This window comes from Pleurodeles waltl, chromosome 4_1, assembly GCF_031143425.1.
Source record: "Pleurodeles waltl isolate 20211129_DDA chromosome 4_1, aPleWal1.hap1.20221129, whole genome shotgun sequence".
Classification (NCBI taxonomy): domain Eukaryota; kingdom Metazoa; phylum Chordata; class Amphibia; order Caudata; family Salamandridae; genus Pleurodeles; species Pleurodeles waltl.
The window spans coordinates 330,126,841-330,142,063 of record NC_090442.1 but is presented as its reverse complement, the minus strand read 5'-3'; positions in this window follow the sequence as shown (position 1 = coordinate 330,142,063).

Below are 15,223 nucleotides of genomic sequence, written 5' to 3'. Positions count from 1 at the left end.
AGGACTCCCACCTCACTCCAGATGCGTGAGTCTTGACCCCTGTGCACCTGACGCCCACGGCCTGTGTCCAGGTGGTCCACCCAGCAAGACAGGGTCCCCAGGTGATTGCAAACAAGTTCCCACCATGGGTTGACCTCTCCATCCCTACACGACGACCCCAGCAGATAGAATCCCGAGGACCCTCCTGACCGAGAAGCTGTGGACAAAGATAACCAACACCTAAGAACACACTGCACCCGCCAGGCCTTGGAGAAACTGACCCCCAGTGCCTCAACGTTCAGCAGGTGGCCCTCCTCCCTGTCTGACCAGTGGTGTGCCCGAGACACCCCCTCAGACCTCGCCTGCAGCCTCTGATAGACCCCCACGGTCTCCTCATAGACCAGCATTGGAAACCAGATGTCCTGTTCGCACCCTGCACCTGGCTGCCCCTGTGCCGCTGAGGGTGTGTGTTTGGTGCCTACTTGTTGTCCCACAGGTGCTCTTCTTATCCCCCCTGTTCTGCCCCCGAGTCGTGGGTACTTACCTGCTGGCCGACCTGATTCCGAGTACCCCCATCTCCCGAGGAGCTCACGTTAAATTTGCTCAAATTTGACCTTTGCACCCGGCCGGCTCCGTGTTGCTGGTGGTGGGTGTTTGGGGTTAACATGAACCCCAACCGGTGGACTTCCTAAAACCCAGAGACTGAAACTCTCAGTGTTGTAATTACCTGTAAGATGACCTAACATTTCTTCCCCCCAGGAATTGTTTCCGAAAATTGCAGTGTCCATTTTTAAAACAGATTATTGCCAATATTTCAAAAACGATATTAACCTATTTTAAACAAAGTACTGTTGATACCTGTGTGAAATATGACATTTTTAAGGTACTTGCCTGAATCTTGTGGTTCTAAAAATAAATTAAGAAAATATATTTTTATAATATGAAAACCATTGGTCTGGAGTTAAGTCATTGACTGTGTGCTTCTTCTATTTTCTCTGTGTGTACAACAAATGATTTGCAGTACCCTCTGATAAGCCTAACTGCTCGACCATACTACCACAAAAGAGAGCATTAATATTATCTACTTTGGCCTCTGTTAAGCCTCTGGGTTACCCCTGGACTCTTTGCACACGATGGCCCTCATTACAACCCTGGCGATCGGTGTTAAAGCGGCGGTAATACCGCCAACAGCCCGGCGGTAAAAAAAATGGAATCACAACCACGGCGGAAATCACCAACACAGACAGCCACTTTAACACTCCGACCGTCACGGTGGTAGCAAAAAACACCGCGGCGGTCACCGTCAACAGACAGGCGGAAGACAATGTACCGCCCACGCAATTACAAGGCACCAATCCGCCAGCTTTTCCAGGGCGGTACCAATGACATCAAAAGCACGGCTGAAACAGTCTTTGGAAGGGAAACCACTCACTTTTCGACACTCAACGAAGAACCAGGACACTAGGGAGCCCAAACTACCGATGCTGGTGTATCTGCTAATACACCAGGCATATCAAAGAAGGCGGTGGTGACAACCACGGTGAGTACTGCACCTAGCACACAGGGGAGGGGGGAAGAGAGTGACACACACACGCAACACCCCCCCACCCTCACCCACAACACCATACACACAAACACATGCAGCAACATTACATGTACACCCTGTATCCCCGTGGAAGTACGCAAGGACAAAAGGAATGGAGTCAAATGAGTGATTTTTAGAAAATGCAGATAAAGTTAACGATTGTAAACAACAGTATATACAAATATTTACAATGTGTACATAGGGCCGTACACTGTCCTTTGCAAATGTCTGTGGACCAGTGGGCCAAAAAAACATGGGCGAAGCCCACACTTGACTCCTGCCTCAAAACGGAGAGAACACTGCAGGGGCATCAGGTCGAAAACACACAGGCACCTCAGGGGGAAGGGGAGGGGGGGCAACTCAGCTGGAAGATGGTACTATGCCACTGCTCCTGGAGGGGGCAACATGCCCACAGCGATGTCCTGGGTAGTGCAAAGCCACAGTCTCTCAAGTGGGTGGTTTGCCCACTGCTTGCTCCTGGGGAGTGCAAAGCCACAGTCTCTCAAGTGGGTGGTTTGCCCACTGCTTGGTCCTGGGAAGTGCAAGGCCAAAGTCTCTCAAGTGGGTGGTTTGCCCACTGCTTGGTCCTGGGGAGTGAAAAAGCCACAGTCTCTCAAGTCTCCCAAGTGGGTGGTTTGCCCACTGTTTGGTCCTGGGGAGTTCGAGGCCACAGTCTCTCAAGTGGGCGGTTTGCCCACTGCTTGCTCCTGGGGAGTGCAAAGCCACAGTCTCTCAAGTGGGTGGCTCCTACACTGGTTCTGGAGGGGGCCTTGTGCCCAGTGTGCTTCATCCTCGCAAGGAGGGGGTGAGTGGATGCCTTCTTCCACTGGTTCTGGAGGGGGCTTTGTGCCCAGTGTGCCTCATCCTGCCAAGGAAAGTGATAGTGGATGCATATCTCCACTGGTTCTGGAGAGGGCATTGTGCCCAGTGATGCTGCACCTGGGGTGTGGCAGTTCCCATTCACTCACCTGGGTGACTGAGCCACGAGATGTGCAGGGAACAGGTAGCATGATACTCCATGGAGGCAGAGCCACACTCCATCCTGCGGCGATTTAGGCTGCATAGTGCTGGTAGTGCCGGTGTGGGTGGTGCTTCAAGTGGTGGGTGGAGGGTCCAGGCCACCTCCTGCATCCCCAGACAGCTGCCCACTGGGGATGCTGCTGATGACAGATGTAGTGGCATTGGCTGGGTATGTGGGGGTGCAGACGGCGGCGCAGGTGGTGGTGCTTGCGGCGGTGTCTGCGGCGGAGATGCTACTGGTGGAGGCCGTGGTGCTTCTGCTGGTAGTAGTGGAGGGAGACAACAGGCCGTCTCCTGCAGCCTTGGACGGCTGCCCACTGGGGATGATGCTGCTGACTGTTGTTGTGGCAGCAGCGGTGTAGGTGGCGGTGCATGTGGCGGGCAGATGGCGGTGCAGGTGGCGGTGCCTTCCGCGGTACAGGTTGCTGGGCTGTCAGTACTTATGGTGGGCACCAGTCCCTCACCTGGAGGGTCCGAGGCCTGAAGTGCCTTGCCCTGGGTTTTCTTGCCCTTCCTCACCTTGCCAGATGCTGCTGGGACCTTGGCACTGGCAGATGCAGTTTTGGAGTAGGCCTTGTTGGGTGGGTCCTGCTTTTTGGCCGTGCTGCTTGGTGGCACTCTCTTCACCTTGGCAGGTGGCGGAATGGGTTGGTACTTTGCAGGGGTTGCCTGCACACTGGCAGCCCTGACGGGTGCCCCCTTTGATCACCTGGGATTTTCAGGTATCACCGCGGATGCCGACTTGGTGGTTGAGGTGGTGCCCTGGGATCTTGACACCCTGGCCCGAGGGGAAGGACAGGGGGAGGCATAGGGAAGAGGTCAAAGTTTGCAAGGAAAAGTTTTTTAGACACACTGGGACGGGAAGATGGAGAGGGTTTGGGAGTGGGGGAAGTGGGAGTGGTTGTAGGAGGTGTCTTTCTGCTGAATTTTGGTGAAGGTGCATGGGCTGGATGCTGTTGTGAGGTGGATGGCTGTTGGGTGGGTGGGTGCTTGCATTTGTGTACTTTGGGAGGAGGGGTCACAGACACACTGGGCGAGGACACAGGGGACGTGTGCATGGTTGTGGGGTTGGTGACTGCTCGTGAGGGGTGTGTTGAGATGGGCGTGCTGGTGATGGAGGTCGTGGATGAGGATGTAGTGCATGCAGGTGTGAATGGAGACGAGACTGGGAGGGGGGTGGACGAAGAGGAGGAGGGGGACACGGTGGAGGCATTGGATATTGCTGTGTCTGCATGGGGATGGTGCTTGTGTGAGTGCCTGTGAGATGAGGTGTGGTGCTTATGTTTGCCTGAGCCACTTTTGTGTGTTGATTTGGGTGAATGCTGGTCTGAAGGTGTGCTTGGGATAGGTTGGGGTTGAGGGGATTGGGACTGGGTAGAGGAAGTTGGAGGGGGGAGGCTAGATACAGGGACAATGGGTGCCATCAGTGCTGAGGCCAGAGCATGAAATGCTCTATGTTGGGCTGCCACGCCAGAGTGAATGCCCTCCAGGTATGCATTTGTTTGTTGCAAATGCCTCCGACACCCTGGATAGCATTCAGAATGGTTGACTGCCCAACAATGAGGGATCTCAGGAGGTCAATAGCCTCCTCACTGAGGGCATCAGGGCTGACTGGGGCAGGGCCTTAGGTACCTGGGGTGAAGGAGATGCCCACCCTCCTGGGTGAGCGGGCACAGGAAACATGCTGAGGGGCTGCTGGGAGGCGGTGCTGGTAGGGGGGGGGGTGGCGGCTGTCCCTGTTGTTGGGGTGGGCACAGAGGTGTCCGCCACCACTAGGGAGCTTCCATCAGAGGAGGAGTCGCTGTCACTGGTCTTCCTTCCTGTCCCCGTCGTGGTGCTCCCCTCGCCCTCTGTCCCACTGGTGCCTTCACCCTCAGTGGATTCGCCCTCATGGGCCATGTGGGATGCAGCTCCCTCCGCCAGATGATGCTACCGTTGGCCTACACAACATACAGGGATCAGCCCTATGCACTAGGCCGTGCCCAACCAGTCAATAAGGTAGTCACAAGCCCATGGGGTACAATGGCTAACGCCAGCATCTGCACACCTGACACCCCCAGGACCCTGCCCAGTAGTATATGCCCACTTACACAATTGGGTTTGGAGTGCTTCAGAGCCGGCACACAAGGGACCTTGATCGCCCTGGCCTAGGGTCACCCACAGCCCACATACCCCACCCAGCACCCATCCAACTCCGGATAGACCACCACCAGGATGCGGAACATCAGGGGGGTCATGGTGCGACGGGCACCCCTTCCACGTTGGGAGGCCAGCCCCAGCTGGGCCTCCGCCATTTTCTTCGTCCAGCAGCGCAGGTCCCCCCATCTCTTGTGGCAGTGGGTGCTCCACCTGTGATAGACCCCCAGGGTCCGCACCTCCTTGGCGATGGCACGCCAAATACCCTTTTTCTGGTGGGCGCTGACCTAGAGGGAAAAGACAGGAGGAAAGGAAATTACTCACCCTTCCGAACTGACATACTCATTGCCTCCCAGTTCCCACCCATGCCCTGACGCACATACACTGACCACCTCTCATGCAGCACTCAGGCCAGGACGCCTCAGCACCCCTCAACATGTGGCTTACATCCACACTACTCAAAACACTGCCCACACATCATGCTCTCAGTGTACTCACCTCTTTGTCTGGAGTACCGTAGAGTGACGTCTACTGAGGTAGGACCCTATCCACCAGTTTCTCCAACTCCTCCGCAGTGAAGGCAGGGGCCCTTTCCCCAGACACTGTAGCCATTGTCGCTTCCAGACTCAGGTCACAGCAGCACTTGCAGTGCATGTCCTCTCCTGTTGATGGTCAGGTAGCAAGTGAGTGAGTAGTTAGAAAATGGCGTACATTGCCATTGGTTTCTGGAACCCATAGGGCCCAATGATAACCAATGCAAAGTTTCACAGCGGTCATCGACCACCTACTGCGATGACGCACAATGCCAGCGCACTTACCTCATTTCCACTTGTCCTTCCTCACAGGTCAGGCAGCCGCCATTTCAGGGGGGCACATGGCATGGCACCTAACTGCGTCACAGCAGACATTGGCCCATCAACTGACTCTCGACTTCACAACAGTTGTGCATTCTACGTGGAAATATGACCTGCTCACCGTTCTCCTCCACAGGCTACAACCGCTGAGGCAGATGATGAGATGGCAGCATCCTCTGGTGTATAGACCCCTGGTGGACAGACACATTATCATCACATACAGACTTGATCGTGCCACAATTCAAGAGCTGTGTGCCCAATTGGAGCCAGACCTGATGTCAGCTATCCGCCAGCCCACAAGAATCCCCCCTCTAGTGCAGGTTCTGTCAGTGCTTCATTTCCTGGCAAGTAGTTAATTTCAAACTACAGTGGCCATGGCATCAGGAATGTCTCAGCCAATGTTCTCCAACGTGTTGACCAGAGTGTTGTTAGCCCTGCTGAAACACAAGCGCAGCTACATTGTATTCCCCTATGAGGAGGATTTGGCCACAGTGAAAGCTGACTTCTATGCCCTGGGACATATCCCCAACATCATTGGTGCCATTGATGGTACACATGTGGCATTTGTTCCCCCCCCCCCCAGAGAAATGAACAGGTTTACAGGAATAGAAAAAGCTATCACTCGGTGAATGTGCAGATGGTGTGTTTGGCGGACCAGTACATCTCCCATGTGAATGCCAAATATCCTGGCTCTGTGCATGACGCCTATATCTTGAGGAATAGCAGTATCCCTTATGTTATGGGCCAACTCCAGAGGCACCAGTTGTGGCTAATAGGTGAGCCCAAGGTCCCCACCCACTATAAGAAGGTGTCTGGGTATGGGGTTGTTCCTTAGGGTTAGTGTGTGTCTAACAGTTGTCTCTCGATATTCACAGGTGACTCTGGTGACCCCAACTTCTCATGGCTACAGACCCCAGTGAGGAATCCCAGGACAAGGGCAGAGGAACATTACAATGAGGCACATGGGCGTACAAGGAGGATTATTGAGAGAACCTTCAGCCTCCTGAAGGCCAGGTTACGGTGCCTCCATCTGACAGGTGGATCCCTGTACTACTCACCCAAGAAGGTGTGCCAGATCATCGTGGCATGCTGTATGTTGCACAACCTGGCCTTGAGACGTCAGGTGTCTTTTCTGCAGGAGGATGAGCCTGGAGATGGTCTTGTGGCAGCGGTGGAGCCTGTGGACAGTGAGGAAGAGGAGGCAGATTAATAAGATGTGGACAACAGAACAAACCTTATACAGCAGTACGTCCAGTGACACACATGTAAGACACTGTAACTCAAATTTACATTACAGTAAACATTTGGACATTGTACATGGCAGCCTCTTACCCTCTTTCTATGGACACTGACTTTTCCCTTTGGAATCTCTATTTTCAGATCTGTGTACCCCATTCTGGCTACTGCTATATGTACTGCTGCCCACCAAACGTCATCCTGTGGTATATTTCACTGAACATAGACGTCGCAATGCTTTGATAATGTTGTAATACTACATCTTTCTAATCATTACAATGACTCCAGTATGGTTTCTGTTTCAAGGGTGTTTATTTTTTGTGCAAAATAGTATGGGTGTAAGTGCAAGGGGCTGGGGTGATGGTGGAGGAATGTCCTGTTAGAGTCCAGTCTATTGGTGTCACAGGTGCATTGTGCAATGGGCATTGAAAGGGGAGCAATGGCAGTTCAAGGTGGACAGGGTGACATAGTGGGACAGAAGGGTGACAATCAGGAGAGTCTTATTTCATGGCGGGGGTCTTGGCAATGTTCTCTGTCTTCTGCCTGGATCGCAGGGACCGTTTGCGGGGTGGTTCTCCTTCTGCAGGGGGTAGGGTGCTGGTGGCCTGTTGGTCCTGTGGTGCTGCCTCCTGTCCACTAGTGCCGGCGGAGGTGGAAGTCTGTTCCTCGGTTTGGCTAGTGTCAGGGGCCCTTTGTTGTGCCACTGCGTCCCTCATGGTCTTGCCCATGTCCGACAGCACCCCTGCAATGGTGACCAGGATGGTGTATATCAAAATGACATCTCATGAAATCAGTACCATGCTACAACTCTAAGCTTCGTCTTTTCCGAAAAAACACGAACAACCCTAGAATAGTCCTAAAACTGACTAGGCTTTAGATGACCGAATACCTGAGGAGGAAACAGGAAAAGTTAAATAGGACTTTCAGATTCAAGTACTTTCTTTAGCATGAGAATCAGGAAACACGCTGAGCAATTTCTAAACAACCATATTAATCTCCTTTTAAGAATACATATCAGGAACACACAGCATTACATCTAGAACTCTGGTATTGTTGTGTTCATCTCAGAAAAAACATTGGAAAGTGAATTGCGCACATTGCAGATTTTTATATGAGTATTAAACACCGTAAAGGATTGTGCACCATGAAATCACACAACGTAGATTCAAGGAATAAATCACGCGACGTGTCAACTTGAAATGCTACCAAGAAAATGTCTTAGAATGGTAGCGCACAGTAATTTACATTATTTATACACGAGGAAAGAATTGCGCGTCTTGCGGATTCAAATGCCACCATACAAATGCCAAGAAATGGTAGCGCACAATGAACAACATGAAAAGCACTCAGGAAAAAAATTGCGTGTCTTGTCGATTTAAATGCCACCATGCAAATGCCAAGAAATGGCACTGCAGAATGAATAACATGAAAAAACACTCAAGGAAAGAATCGCGCGTGTTGCCGATTCGAATGCCACCATGTAAATGCCAGAAAATGGTAGCGCACAATGAACAGCATGAATTACACACGAGAAGTGAGCCACCATGTAAATGCCAAGAAAAGGTAGCGCGCAATGAACAACAAAATTAAATGCTCATGAAACGAGTTGCACGTCTTGCCAACTCGTAAAACATCATGTAAATGTCAAGAAATATCATGGTGCGATGAACAACAATGTAATAACGAAGTCAAATCTTTATGAAATAAATTGCGCGTCCTCCCTATTTGCAAACCACCATACAAATGTCAAAAAATGGCAGTGCACAAGTAATCTGTTATTCATTTAAGAATTAAAATCAAGAATATGAAAATTCTCAATTACGGTGTTGGAAAATGTCCAAACACCGTCTTACCGCCTGGAAACAGTGATCACCAATGAGAGATGAGTGCAGAAGACTGGAAAATCCAAATAGGCCGCCGGGACAGGAGCTCAGGAAGAAGCTGCTGCTCTGCACCGGGACCTCTGAATATTGAGCACTGGAAGTTGGGCTGACTCTCTTTTATAGAGTCTTGGCCCAGCCTAGAACCACGCCCAGGCATGTTGCAGGGAAAGTCTCTAGAAGGCCCTGGAAAGGGACCACACCCTAACACACTCTGAATGTCTGCAGCAATACATTGCAAATCTACAGTATTTATAAGCACCTTAAAAATGAATCTTTTGGATGGAATTCTGCAATGCAAAAGGTTAAACAATAACATATCATCACAATGCATAAATTACATTATCTTGCGAGTGTTGGTTTTTTGCATTCTAGATGCCAGTAGAGCGCGCACTGTCCTGGTGTTGACAGTTAGGTCCTCTGTGATCCCCAGGTACTGTCCCTTCTGCAGCCACTGGGTCTCCTGTAACTTGGCCAGTACCTGGCCCATGGTCTCCTGGGTAAGGTGGTATGTTCCCATGATGTTTGAGAGTGCCTCGTGGAGGGTCGGTTCCCTGGGCCTGTCCTTCCCCTGTCGCAAATCAGTCCTCCCAGCTTCCCTGTTGTCCTGTGCCTCTGTCCCCTGAATGGTGTGCCCACTGACCTCAGGTCCCTGATCGTCCTGGGTTTGCGGGGTTGCCTGGGGTCCCTGTAGTGGTGGACACACTGCTGATTGAGGTGTCCTGGGGACAGTGGCATGGGCCCACTGGGTGGGTGCTGTGCTGGTGTTTCCTGAGGGGGGAGGCTCTGTGGTGGATTGAGACTGTGGCAGGGGAGCGGACTGTCCTGAGGTCCCCGCTGCGCCAGGTTGGTCATCATGATCCAGGCATGCAGAGCTGCTGTCATCACTGTGGGCCTCTTCTGGGGGGAAGGGAGGGGGGGGACTGGATGTAGCTGGCACCTCCTCTCTGGTGACGTTGGGTAGGGGTCCTGTTGGGATACAAATGCATTGTTAATGTATTTGTCTGTGCTATCTTGTACAATGGGTGTGTTTCCCTGTCGGATTGTGCTTTCCCTGTCGGCTTGGCCTTGTGTGAGTGGTGATTTTGTGGGCTGGGTGAGTCTCTCTATTGGGCATGCTGGGATGATGGGTGTCCATGCAGGTCTGTGATGTGGGTCCATGCATTGTTGTTGCATGCAGGGCTTGGTATTGGGATGGGTGGGTTGTGATTGTGGGATATATGTGAGGTGGTGGAGTGATGGGGGTGAGGGTAGGGGTAGGAGTTTGTGACGGCATGCAGGTAGGGTGGGGGATATAGTAGTAAAGATTTGACTTACCAGAGTCCAGTCCTCATGCTACTCCTGCGAGGCCCTCAGGATGCATGATCGCCAAGACTTGCTACGCCCATGTTGTTAGTTGTGGGGGAGGAAGTGGGAGCCCACCGCCAGTCCTCTGTATAGCAATCTGGTGTCTTGAAACCACGGAACGTACCTTCCCCCGTAGGTCGTTCCACCTCTTCATGATGTCATCCCTTGTTCCTGGGTGCTGTCCCACGGCGTTGACCCTGTCCACTATTCTCTGCCATAGCTCCATCTTCCTTGCAATGGATGTCTGCTGCACCTGTGATCCGAATAGCTGTGGCTCTACCCGGATGATTTCCTCCACCATGACCCTTAGCTCCTCCTCAGAAAACCTGGGGTGTCTTTGAGGTGCCATGGATGTGGTGTGAGTGATATGTGTGAGGATGTGTGAGATGATGTGTGGGGTGATGTGTTGGGGTGTATACTGCGATGTGTGTGGATGGTTTATTGTATTGTATTGTATTGTAATAGTATTTATAAAGCGCTTACTACCCCTGGCGGGGCGTCAAAGCGCATTTCAGCGAGTAGCACTCTACTCCAGAACCAAAAAAGGAACTAGTGGTGGACTAGTATAGGGAAATATGAGTACAGTTTTAGTATTATTATGAGTTAATTTGAGCCGCGAATATGTGAGTTTGTTAGGTGGATTGTGGAGGAGGGAAGAATCCAGAAGTGTTAATTGGGAGTTTATGGTAATAGGATTTAGGCAAACAACTATGGACTGCATATGCCTATGTTGATAAATATGTTTTATCTGATTATGTATATATTCTAGTTATATATAGTTCTTTAGAAAATATGTATTATTACTATGTCATAACAATAAACTACACACATACTCTTTAAACCCGTTTAACTAATGTATATTTACTCATGGTTTAAATATGTATATGTATGTACATATATGTGTGCATATGTGTGTGTTTGTATGTGTGTATGTATGTGTGTGTGTATGTGTGTGTGTATGTGTGTGTATATATATATATATATATATGTGTGTGTGTGTGCGTGTATGTTGTTCTATGCTTAACATGTTCATAGGTCATTGCATAACTCCTAGATAAGTTGTTATACTAGATACTTATGAATCCCTGCTCTCATTTTATATCACACTTTGTCTACCCATCTTATGGGTGATGGTGTTCTGTGCCTCTGAGTGAGTGTGTGCTCTGTGCTTGTCTCTCTGTGCTTGGTCTCTGTTTTTTTCATTCTAAGGGGTTGTGGGTAATGTGGGTGTGTGTTTTATAGTGGTATGAGTGTGAGGGTGCCATGTGTGTCAGGTGTGTGTATTTTGAATTGTCCAATGTGGTGTGGTTTTGTAAGTGTGTGTGCATTTTGAGCGCGGCGGTGTGGACCGCCAATGGATTACCGTGGTTGAAAGACAGCTGCGGTGATTCGTGTGTCGTGATACTGTGGGCGTATTCCTGTTGGCGTAACGGTGTGGGTTTTGCTATCACCAGTTTATCACTGACCTTTGGTGTGGCGGACTTGTGTGGGTGTCTGTATTGTGGCGGATTTCTATGTGTGGGTCATAATACCGCCGCGGTCACGGTATCTTGGCAGCCGTCGGCACGGCGATAGACGGCATTTACCTCCAGGGTTGTAATGAGGGCCTATATCTCACTTTGATACAGTATATACAGAGCCAGCTTCCTACATTGGTGGATCAGCGTTGGGGTCTACGACTATGCATTTGCTGGACTACTCAGCCAATACCTGATCACACAACTAAATTCCAAAATTGCCTTTAGAAAACAGATTTTTGAATTTGATTATTTGTTTCCAAATTTGTAAAAGTCCTGCTAGGGTCTTGGTTAAGTCACCTTAGCATCTCTTTTTAAATTTAAGTTATTTTTAAGTTAGGATTTAGGTACTAGAAGTAGTTTTTATTTCCTAAAAAGTAATCCCAACTTTTAGTGACATAATGAGCATCTCAGAGGGCATGGTTGTGGAACTCAACCTCAACCCTTACCTCCATCTAGGGATGGCAGGGTTAAGGTCCCTCTGTAAGCTAAAAAAGAATAGAACTGGTTCCAACCCTACCAAGGTCAAACTCCAGGATCTCTTGGCAGAGTACACCAGGGACCACTCTGCTGTGGAAGAAGAACTCCACTAGGTCAGGGAAGATGTTAGAGATGAGGTGGATGATCTCCCCCCCTCCTCACCTAACTAGTGAGACCAGGGTTCCCAGACCCGTGTCTCCAAGGATAAAACTCACTGGATCTGGATTTTTCACAGGGAAGTCCAGCTTCTCTGGGAACATTGAGGGCAGCCTCAATGTAGAGGACATCCTTTTAGCAAGGATGGCCAAAAGGTTAGCTTTGGAGCAACAACTCCTAGCTATAGAAAGGGAGCGAGCAGAAATGGGCTTAGCACCCGTTAATGGTGGCAGCAATATAAATAAGGTCAGAGAGAATACTGATATCCTAAAAATCCCCAAAGGGATTGTCTCAAAATATGAAGAAGGTGATGATATCACCAAGTGGTTCAAAGCATTTGAGAGGGCTTGTGCAACCAAAAAGTTAAACAGATATCACTGGGGAGCTCTCCGTTGGGAACTGTTCACTGGTTAGTGTAAGGATAGACTCCTCACACTCTCTGGTAAAGATGCAGAATCCTATGACCACACAAAGGCTACCCTGATTGAGGGCTTTATATTCTCCACTGAAGAGTACAGGATTAGGTTCAGGGGGGCTCACAAAACCTCGAGCCAGACCTGGGTTGATTTTGTTGACTACTCAGTGAAAACACTAGGTGGTTGAATAACTGGCAGTGGAGTGCATGACTATGATGGGCTTTATAATTTGTTTATGAAGGAACACCTGTTAAGCAACTGCTTCAATGACAAGTTGCATCAACATCTGGTAGACCTGGGTCCAATGTGCCCCAAGAATTGGGAAAGAAGGCAGACCATTGGTCAAGACTAGGGTGACTAAGACTTCCACAGGGGGTGACCAAAAGAAATGGATCACAAGGCCTCCCCAGGGGAAGGGTGGTGAGACACCAAAGGACAAAAGCAAAGAGTCTTCTCAAGGGCCCCAAAAACCTGCTCAGGAGGGTGGGCACGAGCCTCTTCACAGTCCACAAATGGGTACAAGGGTAAAAACTTTGATCCCAAGAAGTCCTGGTGTCACACCTGTAGACAGCATGGATACCAAACTGGAGACAAGGCCTGTGCCAAGAAAAGTCCCACAACTTCTACTCCAGCTATTTCTGGAATAGCCAGTCTCCAGGTGGGATCAACAGTGTGCCCAGAGCAAATCAGGGTTCACACTGTAGCTACTCTAGTCTCTAAGGGTGGGGTGGATATAGCCACACTGACTGCCTGGCCGCCTAACATGCAAAAATAGAGGCAGATGCTCTTGATCAATGGGACAAAGGTAGAAGCCCTGAGGGATACAGGTGCCAGTGTCACCATGGTGACAAAGAAGCTGGTTTCCCCAGGACAGTATTTGGCTGGACAAACATATCCAGTTACCAATGCTGACAATGTGACTAAAGTCCATCCTATGGCTATGGTGACTTTAAAATGGGGAGGGGGTTACTGACCTGAAACAGATAGTGCTCTCTTCTGCAATCCTAGTGGAATGTTTGCTAGGGAATGATCTGGAGTCCTCAGCATAGGCTGAGGTAGAGCTCACAACCCATGCAGCCATACTGGTAATTCCTGAGTTGGTGTATGTGAAAACCAGAGCACAGAGCAGAGCACAGTGTGAAAAAGAAGTGTTGTAGCCTGGAATAATGGCCTAACCTTCCAAGAGAAAAGGTAAGAGGACTGATGGACCAGCCCGTGAACAGCAAAAGAAACAAGACCTCTCTTCTCAGGAAGATGTCTTATCCCCTGAGGGAACTGAGTCCATGGAGCTGGAGCCTTATGAGGTAGACCTCTTGGGCCCAGGGGGACCCACAGGGGAACAGCTGTGCCAAGGACAAAAGACTTGTTCCATTCTTGAAGGCGTGAGACAGCAAGCTGTTGAACAGGAGAAGGGGGATGTCAGTGGCTCCCACAAGGTCTACTGGGAGGATGGACTCCTTTACACTGAGTCCAGAGATCCCAAACCTGATGTCACTAGGAGAGTAGTAGTGCCTCAGGAGTTTAGAGAGTTTATCCTAACATTGGCCCATGACATCCCCCATGCTGGCCATTTGGGACAAACCAAAACATGGAGCAGACTTGTGAACCATTTTAATTGGCCCAACATGTCCCAGAAAGTTAGGGAGTTTTGTGGCTCCTGTGTCACCTGTCAAGCCAGTGGCAAGACAGGTGGCCACCCAAAGCCCCCCCTCATTCCACTTCCAGTGGTGGGGGTACCCTTTGAGAGGGCTGGTTTGGACATTGTGGGTCCACTTGAACCTCCCACCGCCTCAGGGAATCAGTATATATTAGTAGTACTGGATCATGCTACCAGGTACCCTGAAGAAATTCCCCTTAGGTCAACTACTGTCCCTAATTGGTATTTTTACCAGAGTGGGTTTCCCTAAGGAGGTGGTTTCTGACAGAGGTACAAACTACATGCCAGCTTACCTAAAACACATATGGAATGACTGTATGGTGACTTACAAATTCAACACACCATACCATCCCCAAATCAATGGACATGTTGAGAAATTCAACAAGACATTGAAGGGCATGGCCATGGGGCGCCCTGAAAAACTCAAAAGGAGATGGGATGTCCTCCTGCCATGCCTGCTTTTTGGTTACAGAAAGGTGCCTCAGAAGGGAGTAGGGTTTTCCCCCTTTGAACTTCTGTTTGGCCATCCTGTAAGGGGACCACTGGCACTTGTCAAAGAAGGCTGGGAGAGACCTCTCCATGAGCCTAAACAAGACGTGGTGGACTATGTGCTTGGCCTCCACTCTAGGATGGCTGAGTACATGGAAAAGGCATCCAAAAACCTTGAAGCCAAGGAAACTCCAGAAGTTGTGGTATGACCAAAAGGCTGCAATAGATGAATTCCAGCCAGGGTAGAAAGTCTAGGTTCTGGAGCCTGTGGCTCCCAGGACACTTCAGTACAGATGGAGTGGCACTTACCCAGTCTAGAAAGAAGAGTCAGGTCACTTACTTAGTGGACCTGGGCACTAGCAGGACACCCAAGAGGGTGATCCATGTTAACCACCTGATGCTGATGGTTAATGATAAGGATCAGGATGCAGAGAGTGAACCTCTCCCTGACCTCCTCTCAACTGACCCTAA